Below are 12,740 nucleotides of genomic sequence, written 5' to 3' on the forward strand. Positions count from 1 at the left end.
ACACATGCATGATATCAGAACTTCCATTCTCTAATTCTGTCTCCACCATGTCAGGAAAAAAGACCTGAGTCATTCACCACATGAAGGAGGTTGTATTTCACTGGCAAAAACAAAAGTCCACTTTCACTTTCACGTCTATATATTTCACCGTGTTAGTGAGGATGGGCTGCTGTCACGGACCACATAAAACAATACGCTGGGTTGGATTTGGCCCCGATGCCTAGAGTTTGACAGCCCAGGGTTAGATTTTGTTTCCCTGTTCTCACACTTACTTTTGGTGATCGTGCTGGAAGTCAAGGATTCAGAGATTAAAATGGTGAAAGTAGGTGTATAAGGATGCGAAAAGAAGTTAATCTCACTGGAAACCAAACATAATAAAATTAAATTATTCAAATCTAAACTCAAAGGTGACTCACATTTATTTTCCTCAGATTGTACTGTCAACAAAGTGACTTAAAAAAGCAAAAGGAATAGTAGTAACGTTTAGTAACGTTTGACTGATCTTTTATTCCCCTTTTTATTAATGTTTTATGTACTTGTTTTTTAATTCCGAACATTCTTTTATACTACATTTTGTAACGCCACCGCCGGTGGACTGCACCTTACAACTTCCTGTACCTGCTGCGAACACAATGAGGACATTATATTCTATATCATCTGTATTACATCATGTTGTGCCCAACAACATGGAATATGATCAATAAACAACAGCATCAGGTTGTGCTCCACGTGTTTACACAGAGTCCACTTACATTCACTCAAGTCATGCACTATACAGGAATGTGCGAGGATCCTGCAAATGGGTTAAAAATGGGAATTTTGCGGTGAACTTTTGGGTTATTACGTGACCCCATGAGCGTATACAAGGACGGTGTCTGTTTCCTGAGGAAGTATGGTGATAGAAATCTGGAGAATTTAATAATCCACTCATTGCCGATCACAAGGTTTTATAGCATTTTCTCATCAGTCCACAGTTTTCCACGTGAACTTAATATCATAAGTACAAACAGCAGCTTCTGCATTCATAATTACCCAGCAAAATATTTGGTATGTTTATCGTCTTAATGACTAAATGTCAATATATTCGCTGCTAATTCGCAGTGGCATCGCCCGAGATGGATGGCATTTACCACCTTGTTTATCACCTTGCTGGAAGAAGAGATCCATCTGGCGGGTCAGTGGAGTCGCTGGAGAGCAGCGCAAACTGCAACTGCTGTCTGTCTGATGGACACAGGCGGAGCATTTCGGCAGAGTCATGTGAATTCATGAGGCAGGGAGAGGTGGGAGTGACTCTTCTGGTGACAGCTCTCCTGGAGAGAAGGAGCCAGGAGCGGCAGCCCTCGCGGGAGAGCGCCTCAGCACATGCTCGGGAGGGTGGCCGCGTGAGGAGATGAAACTGAATCCTGACGTCGCTCTGTAGCGGAGCCCAGGTAACAGGCGGGATAATGGTGCGTCCCAGTGTCAGCCCAGATCACTACACCTGTAAAAAAAAAGGCCTCCCAGGGGCTTTTGGACCGAGACGACAGCTGAGATTTATCAAGGCACGACTTCCAGAAGTTTTACAGCTCGGGCTTAACAGGCATTACTCACAACTTTTATTGGTGGAGAGAGACACAGCAGGACTGTGGAGAAAATGCTTTTCCTTCTGCAAGAACTCTCCGATCCCTGGTGCTCAATGAGTCTCTTCTGCGCCTGAAGGTGAAGTTCTCGGACGTCCCTCTCTGCTGTCTCTCACCAGAGCTTTATCCCGCCTATGCCTCCTGGAACCGCCCAGGATCCTGCTCCTGGCTGGACTTGCCCAACAACAACCCACCATGGAGGCATCGGAAAAAAATCTTTAGAGCTTCTCATCCAAACAGCGAGTCAAACTCTGGTCACTGCTGTGGTACAGTTGGCTTCTCTGTCGGAGCCAAACTTCTATTCCCACGTCTGACAAAACGCCCCTGGTGCTTACATGGAACGACCATCCATCTATGCCGCCTTCACTGTGTGGAAATGTCTAGAGTCATTCGCGAGCAAGCGTGTTCACCGGCCGTGTAAAATGACAGAGGTTGTCCAGATTTGGCCCTCACTCCTTGACTTTAACAAAGGCAGAGTGAACTCTTGGACATAGTGTCACTTCAACAGGTGTCTTGACAGAACAACTTGACACATCTCTCCTCAGCCGAGCTAAACAGACCACTTCAGGCTGAGAAACTGCACCAGCTCCTACGACCTTATTTAAGCCCACACAAGATTAGCCAGCTGGTCATAATGTTATGCTTGATCAGTATATTAAGTCAGGACTTTTTTTGGACTGCGAGCAAACTCCAAGATAAAGGTGCATTACTCTGCAATAACAGGTCTTCGGTACAAATCCCTCCATGTTGCTCTTATTTAGAAACCCGTGTTTCAGAACCGTGGCTGCTGCTGCCGTCATTTCTCCGTGACTCCGTGGTTCCGTGCGCTTTATTACAACGGATTTACCAACAATGTTTGCTCTCATCTTATTTGGAGATGCTTCACGCTGGTTTGCGTCAATGATCTAATGCTGAATTACATTAGATGAGCAGATTGCAGTCCGAATTTTCATTCACCAATCGAGTTATGACTGAGGGATTCTTACGATGAAACAAGAAGATCAGTAGGTTTTTCAGCTTGTCTGGACTCCCCTGAACAGTTGGTACCAGATGACATTTTATTAAAAGCAGCAAACATTTGCTAGAATGATCACATGAGACCTGCCACGATGGATGGTTGGAGGCCGAGGAACCAGAGTCAGAGATGAAGATACTGAATATTGTCTTTCCAGCTGTCAATATTCTGCGTTGTGTTGAATAACCATTGAATAAACCACGGACTCGTGACGTTCTTGCTTATTTCTTTTCAGCAGTGTCAACACTACTCCGCAGGCAACGCTAACTCAAATACCAAAATAGACATCGCTGAACAAAAGAGACCAAATGAAGCAAAATAAAATAAAATAAAATATGTGAATCGTCAGCTCCACACCCGATGACATGAAACACTCAGCACAATAAAAACAATGAAAAGTAAGACACGCAAAGATGGATGAGGTGAATTTCAACTAGAATAACCTGGTTACACACAGCTAGTAATTTACAGAACCAAACAGAATAACTTTTTGCAGGAGGTTAGGGAAAAGCAACAGGTAAAAGAATCTTCTCTCAAGTCTTCTAAGGTTCTGGGACATTCCATTCAGGCTTTTTCAATGAAGGTCGCATGTAAAAATGGGAGTGTTGGCACATTCACTCTTTTAATCTAATGGAGATTGTTGATCGTAACATCTTATGGAGGGAATTAGCTTATAAAGTGAAAGGATTTTTCATGATGTCGTGTTCTATTTTGGTGGCGCTCACCTGCCAGTTCTAGCGTCCAAATGGTTTCCCATTTAAAACCAATAAATGTTGCCTTTTTTTTTTAAGTAAACTGTTTGTTAAAATAAAGTATAGTTGAAAATACCTCCTGGAACTCCAGCTGCAGAGCATCTCCTCAGCGAGTGACTAGAAAGGACAAGATCCGAAGTGAGTTTTTCAGAGGGAGAAGTTCCGATGGTTGTGACGTGGAGACAAGAGAGACAGTGGGAGAAGATGAAGAAGAATACAATATATGAGCACACGTTTTAACATGTCCATGGAGGTGCGAATCTTCAGGCTGCCTCCTTGTTCCAAACAGACTCCATATACACCAATAATGTCCTGAGTGCAGGTGCATGAACCTTCCCTTAACATCCCAGTGCTCAGCTTTATTTGACGATAACGTCAAATAATGTGAAACAAAACCTCTGGGTGCTTGAAAACAAAGTGACACTCAACTGAGTTGTATCCGCTAAAGTGTCTCACTCCAGGGTTACAGCCCTCAGGTCACCTCTGAGTCGAGCCAAATGACTGGAGTCTTGCAAAAACACACGTCATGTGACTGCTGAAAAAGTCATTTTCAGGGAGGCTTTACGGCCACTTTCTTCGGAACAGTAACTTAAATATTGGTCTTGCTACCTTGCCGCCTCATAAACAAAGTGACCTTGCGCGGGTCAACGTCACCCTGGCAGCTTTATGGATCGGCTGTCACCGGTGTCACACCCCTCCTGCGGTCATTAGGGTGATCACTTCACAGGGTGGCTCAGATAGAGTCAAGGCAGCGCCTGACGCTCTGGGAAACTGGGCCATCACGAGGGAACACTTGTTACTCTTCTTTTTTTTTCCCCTGCTCCAATAGATAAAAATTAAAATTAAAATACAGCGGTACCTCGGTTCTCGACCACAATCCGTTCCAGACGGCCGTTCCAGAAGCGATTTGTTCGAAATGTGAACCGATTTTTCCCATTACAATGAATGGAAAAAGAAACAAACAAGCCTTAAAACAGGCTTTTGTAGGAGTGAAAATAGAGTGTCTGCTGCAGGTGGCTGTTCCTCTATGTGTGTGGCCGCTGCATGTGGGAGGGGTTGCCGAGTGAGTGAGGTCTCTCCAGAAGGGAAGAGGTGCCCGGTGCGTGTCCAGCTCTGAATGTGCGCTTCTGTGCAGTTTGGCTGTGACAAAGTCATAAACCAAGTCACGCTCTGTCCCAGACTCGCCTCATCCCTGTCCCAGCTCCAGCCCACAACAGGACATCAAACCCTGGAGTGAGCGCTCCAGCACCTCCCCTGTGACCCTCTACCAGTCCAGTGCGGAGACAGGAAAGGTTTTACACCTCAATATGAGGAAAAAACAGTCAGTAAATGAAGCTAACGGGACACGTCTGCATACAGAGGCTGCGTTATACACAATAACAAAGCGCATCGTGGGTCAGCTGATCAGCTGACAGCTGATGTTTTTTCTGGCTTTTTCGGGGGCGTTCGAGTTCTGGATTTTCGTTCGAAATCCAAAGAAAAAAATCTAGAAATTTTTATTTGAACTCCAATTTGTTCGAAAACCGAGGTACCACTGTAAAAATAAAAATAAAAAAATAAATAAAAAATAAAAAGTATAATTCTTCGTGATTAAAACCTGAAGTTCACATCTGATTTGAATGACAGGTGTGTGAACTCTGGTTTACCCCCCGACAGAGACGTATCAACTCCCCTCCCTGAGTGTTGCCTCTCTCTAAATGCATCACCGTCACGGAGTATTTGATATCCGCAGTAATGGATGAGCAGTGTCATTACAATAAAAGATGAGGGTTGAGGAAAATCCATGGCCTCCGTCTCATCTTGGTCTTTGTCCATTGTTAAAGAATCAGAGAAGTGTCAGAGCAAAGTAAAGGCCATTCATTCCGAGTGCCAGGCGGCGGCAGCAGCGTTTTATTAGTTCGTATAACAAAGTTGCGAGGCTCCCGGCGCCGCAGACCAGCAAGCAAAAACAGTGTTTATTTCAGGTGCCCGGCACTTTAAGAGCTTTGAAACCGCAGATGGCTTTACCACTGGTGGTAAAACAACAGAAATATTACTTTGTGGTTTCAATAAATCATAAAATAAAGTTTAAAAAACATCAATGTAACAGGTACTTTGATGCATTTTAGCAAGCAACTGGCACGCACCACTGCAGAGGCTCCCAAGCTCATGACATGGCATATGATAGAAGAGTGACATTGAGAGTTTGCTGTCAAGGTGAGGTTTTCACACAGTCATGATGGATGTTTTCTGAAGGTAATATTGCAATCCATGCTGGATATTCAGATATTTAGTAACCGCATGTACTGAGCCCGGACTCCTGAGCCCACCTGGGCTCCAAGGCTACCCTTGAATGTCGAACCCGGACGGCTGTGGGTGGATGAGGTATCACGAAACAGAGGAGAGTTTCAGAGGCCACTTGATGGTGCACTTGCTTTAGGAATGATGTGAGCTTTCATTGAAATAGTTGCTCTAGTCCAAACATTTTACAGCAGACAGCGCCATCTGGTGGCCTCTGAGAATCAGGACACTGTTTCATGACACCTGATCTACTCATTACTACTCACAACCACGGTAAAAGACATGTTCCATTTCTTCTTCTTCTTTTTCTTCTTCGTCTTCGTCCAAATGTAGCAGTTCCATGTTTGTGGTGGAGAAGCTCTGTTGAGGTGAGACTTCACTGGTTAATCTAGTGGCAGAGCCCCACAAACCTTGGGAGAAGTATTCGACTCTGTACCACTGTACTGCGCTGAACCCTGGTGGGCAGGTCAAAGGGGAGTAAGTCTTGAGGAACTGCAAAACAACGGTGAGCTCCACCGAACTAGTCACTTCTGCGTCCAAAATGTCTGTGTCAAACAAGGTGGATTAAGGGTGAATTCCAATTCCTTCCTTAACCCTCAGCCTCAAACATGTCGAGTGCCAGGGGCTGTCCCGACTCCCAGGGAGTTAAATTGAGGACTAAGATTGAGATACAAATGTCAGTTTTTTTTTGCAAATGAAGATACAAATGTTCTGAAAACCATTGAGGGTTAGGGATTGAGGATTAAGGGAGGAGTAGAAATCCACCCCAGAACTAGTCAGTTCTTTGTTCCATAAGATTTCTTGTTCTCCAGCCAAACCCCATGAAGATGAGAGTGGCCCCTCTTGCCCTGCTCCCTCTCACCTCCAGAGCAGTGTTGTCAGTGGAGGATGATCCAAGACCTGAAGCGGACCACCTTCACTCAGAAGAACAATCTTCAGTAGCTGAATGTGACTTTCACCACCTCCTGTCCAGGTCCTGGCCACAGAGTCGAGGACACCCAGTCCTCCACACAGCAAACACGGCTTCCATCTCTGCAAATGAAACCCGAGGTTTCAAGCGTGATCTGGGGTCACTAATAGGCCTGAAAGGCTCCATGCACCTGGTCTGAGGGAACAATGGCGCCACGAGCCGCAGCCTCCGCTGCGCTGCTGTGTTTACTGGGCGAAAATGACGGACACTGTGCTCTTCTAATTACCGCCACCTTTTCAACACAATCCAGCCAATCTGCTGCTTTTCACTGTTGCAGCGCACAATGGGGCAGAACATGAGAGCGAGGGGAGAAAAGCTTTTCATTCTTTATCCTGCATCTGCGGCGGTGACCGCCGCTCATGATCTCATCGTATTAGCTCGTGTTAATGATTCAGACATTGATGTTCCAGCGCCGTGACCTTTAGCCACGCAGGTTCAGGAGCCCAAGTTTGGTCTCCCTCCCGCCGAGCCAAGTGCAGCGGGGTTTTCCGTGCCGGCAACTGCAGCGACTCGCTGCAAGGACCCCAACACTGTTTCATGACACCTCATCTATCCATCACTGCATCCTCATAGTGGCTGTTTTAGCGAAACAAGTGAATCGAAAGACGTTCTGGTGGAGTTCAGTCCTCGCGCCACTAAGAGCAATAGATCGCTGACAGCCAAAAGGAGAGAGAGAACAAGCACCAGAGCAGGAAGAGGACTTGAAATATACAAGCCGCAAGTGGAGGTACGCAAGACAAAAACCTGCGTAAACTGCGTAGCATAACGTCGAAAGCTGACTGTTGCTTTGCTACACTCACATGGAATGTAGCTCAAGTTATGCTGCGTGCATGTGACACGCCTCATTTGCATAAGTCTCACACCAGTTGCAGGAGAATTGGCAGCACTGGTAACACTTTACAGAGCCCCAGAATGGAGCGCCGTGACCTTTAGCCACGCAGGTTCAGGAGCACAAGTTTGGTCTCCCTCCCGCTGAGCCAAGTGCGGCGGGGTTTTCTGCGCCGGCAACAGTAGGAACTCGCTGCGAGGACCAGCAGGGGGAGAGCACTCTCCAGTCCGGACCTATAAAGAAAGCGCTGAGCCAGCGTGGAACCACTCTGGCGAAACCCCTGTCAACCCCAGGACCAGGTTCTTCTGAGCCTGCGGTCGATAATCCAGACACTAATTGCTTCTTTAAAGAAAACACAGGCTTTAATAAGCCACTTAAAAAGCATTGATTTCAGATTTTCTCCTCAGGTTGATGTCAGACCGAGGCCAAGAAGAGGAGAACACCCGCAAACTCCTCTATTCTCCTGCCTCTTGTGTCATCAGCAGCCACCTGAACCTCCTCAGGTTCTCTCACCAAGTCTTGCGAGACGGTGGCGCGGCGGCGGAGGCAGGCGTGGGGCTGACCTTTGGCTGTCGGCGCCATCAATCAGCCCGACCCTGTGGGTGTCTGGTCGCTCCAAAACAGCCGACCCGTCCCCTTGATATCTGCCTAACAGGAGGAGTTCCATTAATCTCAGCGAGTCCCACCGACTTCCCGGCCGCTTGAAGTCAACCTTCAGACATGCAAATGCCTCGGCGTCACACGACGGCTGCAGGCCGATGCATATTTACGTCGAGAAAAAAAAAAAAAAACCTTCGTAAATCAAACGGACAGGTTTTTGCTGAGATCAATAAACTCATCACAGAGAGAAGAAATCTTCCTTCAGCTGAAACAACGTGACTCATCAAAAGGACACAGATGTCATTTCCTGGACATCATTGACAAATGATCTTTCACAGTTCTCCCCAGCTTGGTTTTGTCAAGGCGTTAACATTTTAGGGAAAGGGTAATGCTTCATGACTGACAGCTGCAAACAGGAGAGGAATTAAAGGGGAATCCTCAAAAAACAAACAATAAAAACCACATCTGTTTCAGAGTGGAGTCTGTGAGTGCGAGCAAAGAGGTTTGACGTTTTGTTGCTGTCGACCTTTTTTACGAATAATTCTATGAATTTTCCTTCACTGCATATTGTAATAACAGTTGCAGTAGGAGAAGTAACATTTAGATTTGTTTTGTAGTTTTCTTTCTGCACTGCCGTTTATGACCATCTTTCAGGAAGTGAGCTTTTCATTTTAATGTATTTAGTGACAACAACTGCAACTGCTTTTCTCTTTGTTCTCCCAGATAAGTTTGTCTCTGGTTGCCGACTGTTTACTGTAGTTTGTAAATGTCTTTTTTCTATCCCTTTTATATCATTTTTTTTTTGTTCTTGCCTTTTTTGTATCCAACCTTTATTGACAGGTTTTTGGTCTCTTTTTCGCTGTCTAGTTTGTGGTCAAAGACTGGTTCTGTTCACATTTTTGACATGGTAAATAAATGTATTTTTCATGTGCTTCACTGATTTTTACTAAAGCTTTTGTTATAAAATAAAATGTATCATGAGGACTTCAGGTAAATTCTATCTTTTCTTTTTTTTAATTCAACTGAAAGCAGCAGACTCCTGCAGTTGCCACTTGAGGGCGCCGACAATAAAATAAAAACGATAAAATGTATCGCCGGATCTGGATTAGACTGGTTTTGGAGATTTATAGAATTGAACTTAAAGTAATTGACATTTTTAATGTATACATATTTTAGTTTTTCAATCAGACACAATGAAACTCATTCAATGAGATCTCACATCATTTCCAAACCAAGGGCGTCATCTAGTGGCAAATCTAAAAAGACACCATTAGAACAGAGTTTCATCAAGCCCCCAACACTGTGTCACGACACCTCATCTACCTATCACTGCATCCTCATAGTGGCTGTTTTAGCGAAACAAGTGAATTGAAAGTCGTTCTTCTCCTCACGCCACTAAGAGCAATACATCAAACAACAGTGACATCTGCCTGTCAAGCAGGAGAGAGAGAACAAGCACCAGAGCAGGAAGAGGACTTGAAATATACAAGCCGCAGGTGGAGGTACGCGAGACAAAAACCTGTGTAAACTGCGTAGCATAACGTCGACAGCTGACTGTTGCTTTGCTACACTCACATGGAATGTAGCTCAAGTTGTGCTGTGTGCACGTGACACGCCTCATTTGTACAAGTCTCACGCCAGTTGCAGGAGAATTGGCAGCACTGGTAACACTTTACAGAGCCCAAGAATGGAGCCCTGAGGAACCCCAGATGTGAACACATTCATCACAACTAGCCAAGAACATAAAGATAGTTTCTTCATCAGTTGTGTGTCATTCTCTCCGATCGTCTCCAGTCCACGTCGAGAGTCCGTCTTCACTCACGGCGTGAGACCACCTCTCTGGAGCCACCGGCTGCACATTACCTCAGAACCTCAGGGGGTGTCCAGCTTTATTCTCTCATCTCACACCGGAATTGAACCAGTAAGGTCAGCGGCGCCCCCTCCATTTGTCATGTGAAGTACAGCCTGTGGCCGTTTCGCCGGTTATTAAGCTGTAATGAATCCAAATCGTCTTTTTTTTCCAGCGCTTTGAACGAGGGAAAGAAAATGCTGTCCAGAAATAGAGCGGAGAGACAGAAACATTTCCATGCAGACGCAGTTATGTCACAGCAGACAAGCGCGGCTGATCGATGCGTGTGATAAACATGACACCCAGCCACACTGTCTGGGGATCACAGCAGCCTCCTCGAGGCTCCAGCTGTCTGTTTGGCTCCTCTGTTATTGTCTCTGCTGCTCTGAGCTCAGCTGCTGCCATGTCTGGTCGGTAGGGAGCTTCAAGACACCAACAGGGTGGAGGAACATGGCTGGAGTGCAAGAATGGTCAAGGTGTTGAAACGCTACCATGTGACCTGAAACTGCCCTTCTCCTTGGTTGTATCCCAGGGTTTCAAAGGCAGTTCTGCTTTGCATCATCAAGTGTTTTATAAATTCACCTTTTTGTGAAGTTTTTTTTTCAATTGTCTTAGAAAACTAGAAGAACGAGAGCAAGAAAATCTGACGTTTTTTCACTTATTCAATGACTCATAGAAATGCATTTAGGAGAAGAAATGTTTATTTGACTCGATATATGACATTTATTTCTAAGTGGCATTAAGACGAGTGGAACTCTTTGATGGCTCGACGTGTCCCGAACATTTGCCATCGTCCGAATCCGACAAGCGCTCGGAAATGTTTCTTTTGTTCAACGTGCATCTGCTGCCATCTAGTGGCTATTGTGTGCAGCACTGTGACGTCATTGAGCAAGTCTGCGCCTGTCTCACTCAGACCTCCTGACCCACTTTGCATCTCTTTTGGCTGTAGGTCTGACACTTCATTAATAACAAAACAATAACTTTTTTTATATATATTTTGAAAGTGTGTGAAGAGCACTTATGTCCATGTTATTTCATTATTCATTTCATGATAATCTCAGCCAAGTTCCACATCCATAAATCCAAGTCTGCTCACAGATCCGCCTCCTCTGTTGGTTTCTACATTGGAACTCAACAATATTTCAATTCAATTAAACATTCCACCAAACAAAAAGCACAAAAATTAATAGCTGCTTGCTCTCAATTTAAAATTTACATCTGAATAATTTGCCCCTAGCGTTCATTTGTGCATTTTATTTTATATTTTATTTTTTGTTTTTGTCGTTTTCACTTTCTTATGCTCGTGTCGTCCGTCCATATATGCATGTGCCGTGATTTGACATTGTGATGGGCTTGTTCAGGACTGTACCTTACATTTTTACAATAAAAACAAAACAAAACAAAACAAACTCAGACCTCAGACAGAACCGTAGATGAAGCGCATTCTAAGCCACAAATTCTGGCGTTTATCTGTCGCAGTTGGTGTTAAATAACGTGAAGGATTGTTGTCATAACTGTTTATTTCCTGAAGCCAAGGCTCCAAATGGAAAAAAAACCTTGAGCCACTATGTTTTCCAGACCAAGTTTCAGTCGTGGAATAGGAAATGTCAAATAGGCCTCTTATTAAATTCTATAAAAAATAAAAGCAAAAGAAAGAAAGGAGACGCACATTCACTTCAGGTTTCTTCACTGTGAACTGTGTGAACGCATTTGTGTTTACGCCAAAGTTGTGAGTCAGTATCAATGTTGATGAGCGCGATTGGATTCTTTAACTTCATTTTGTTACTTGGGCAATCGTTGTTGGATTGGATTTGGATTGGATTTGGATGATGATATGACCTTTATAATCGTCCTTTATCATTTCAGTTTACAGTTTTAAATAAATTAATACAATATTATATATAATATATACTTTTAAATAAATAAATTGTCAAAAATGCGCCACGTGTAACAATAACATTGTGGTTAAAGGTTTGGTTGTATAAGGGAGTTTGAAGGGAGGATACACGCACCAAATCGTTTTTAATAAATATAATGTACATGTGGAAATGTTTGAAACTATCCTCATCCGTGGAAGGAAATACTGTTTAGTGTTGAAATTGGAAGTTTTCGATGCTTCCAATACATAATGAGTTTAAAATACATAAATATGTTAAAAAAATGTAATATATAATCGTCAATATATAATCGTCAATACAAAGTTCCAGGGAGGAAAAGAAAAGTAGCCTTAAGGTGACTAACAAGAAGATACAGTTTCAGTTTTTAACCACAAGATGACGCTGTTGACCACTTTAGAGACAGTTTATAAGTGACTGACTCAAGCAACTCTCCGCTTCATTCATGTTCTCAGATGCTGAACTCTGAGGATGAGCTGGCGTCAGTCAACATTTCAATATGTTTTCATCGGTTTTACTGCACTGTGTTGCGCTGTGTTTGTGTTCAAACATCAGCCCATCTCCACATGAGTCCAGTGAGCTCCCACATCATGACCAGATCATCTCCTTCATGAACCTCTTCTGTTGGCCCTGGATCACACCGTGACGTCACACACGGCAGACGGCTGATTTTAATCTTCCGTTTTAATCGCAAAAAATTCGAGTTTAAAATGACCGGATGGGAGTTTGTAATGATTCGGCCGCGGGCCGGAGACGGTGCCAGTGGTTCCGTCGTTGGTCTGGGTCAGAGCCGCCCCATTCAAACGAGCAATGAAAAAAAGACCATTTGTAGAATTAAAAAAATAAAAATAAAAAATAAAAATCAAGAGTTTGTAGAATTTTTAAAAAAATGCAGATCTTGATGGATATTGTGGATCATATTTTTTTTTTT

Source organism: Synchiropus splendidus, chromosome 9 (assembly GCF_027744825.2).
Source record: "Synchiropus splendidus isolate RoL2022-P1 chromosome 9, RoL_Sspl_1.0, whole genome shotgun sequence".
NCBI classification, from domain to species: domain Eukaryota; kingdom Metazoa; phylum Chordata; class Actinopteri; order Syngnathiformes; family Callionymidae; genus Synchiropus; species Synchiropus splendidus.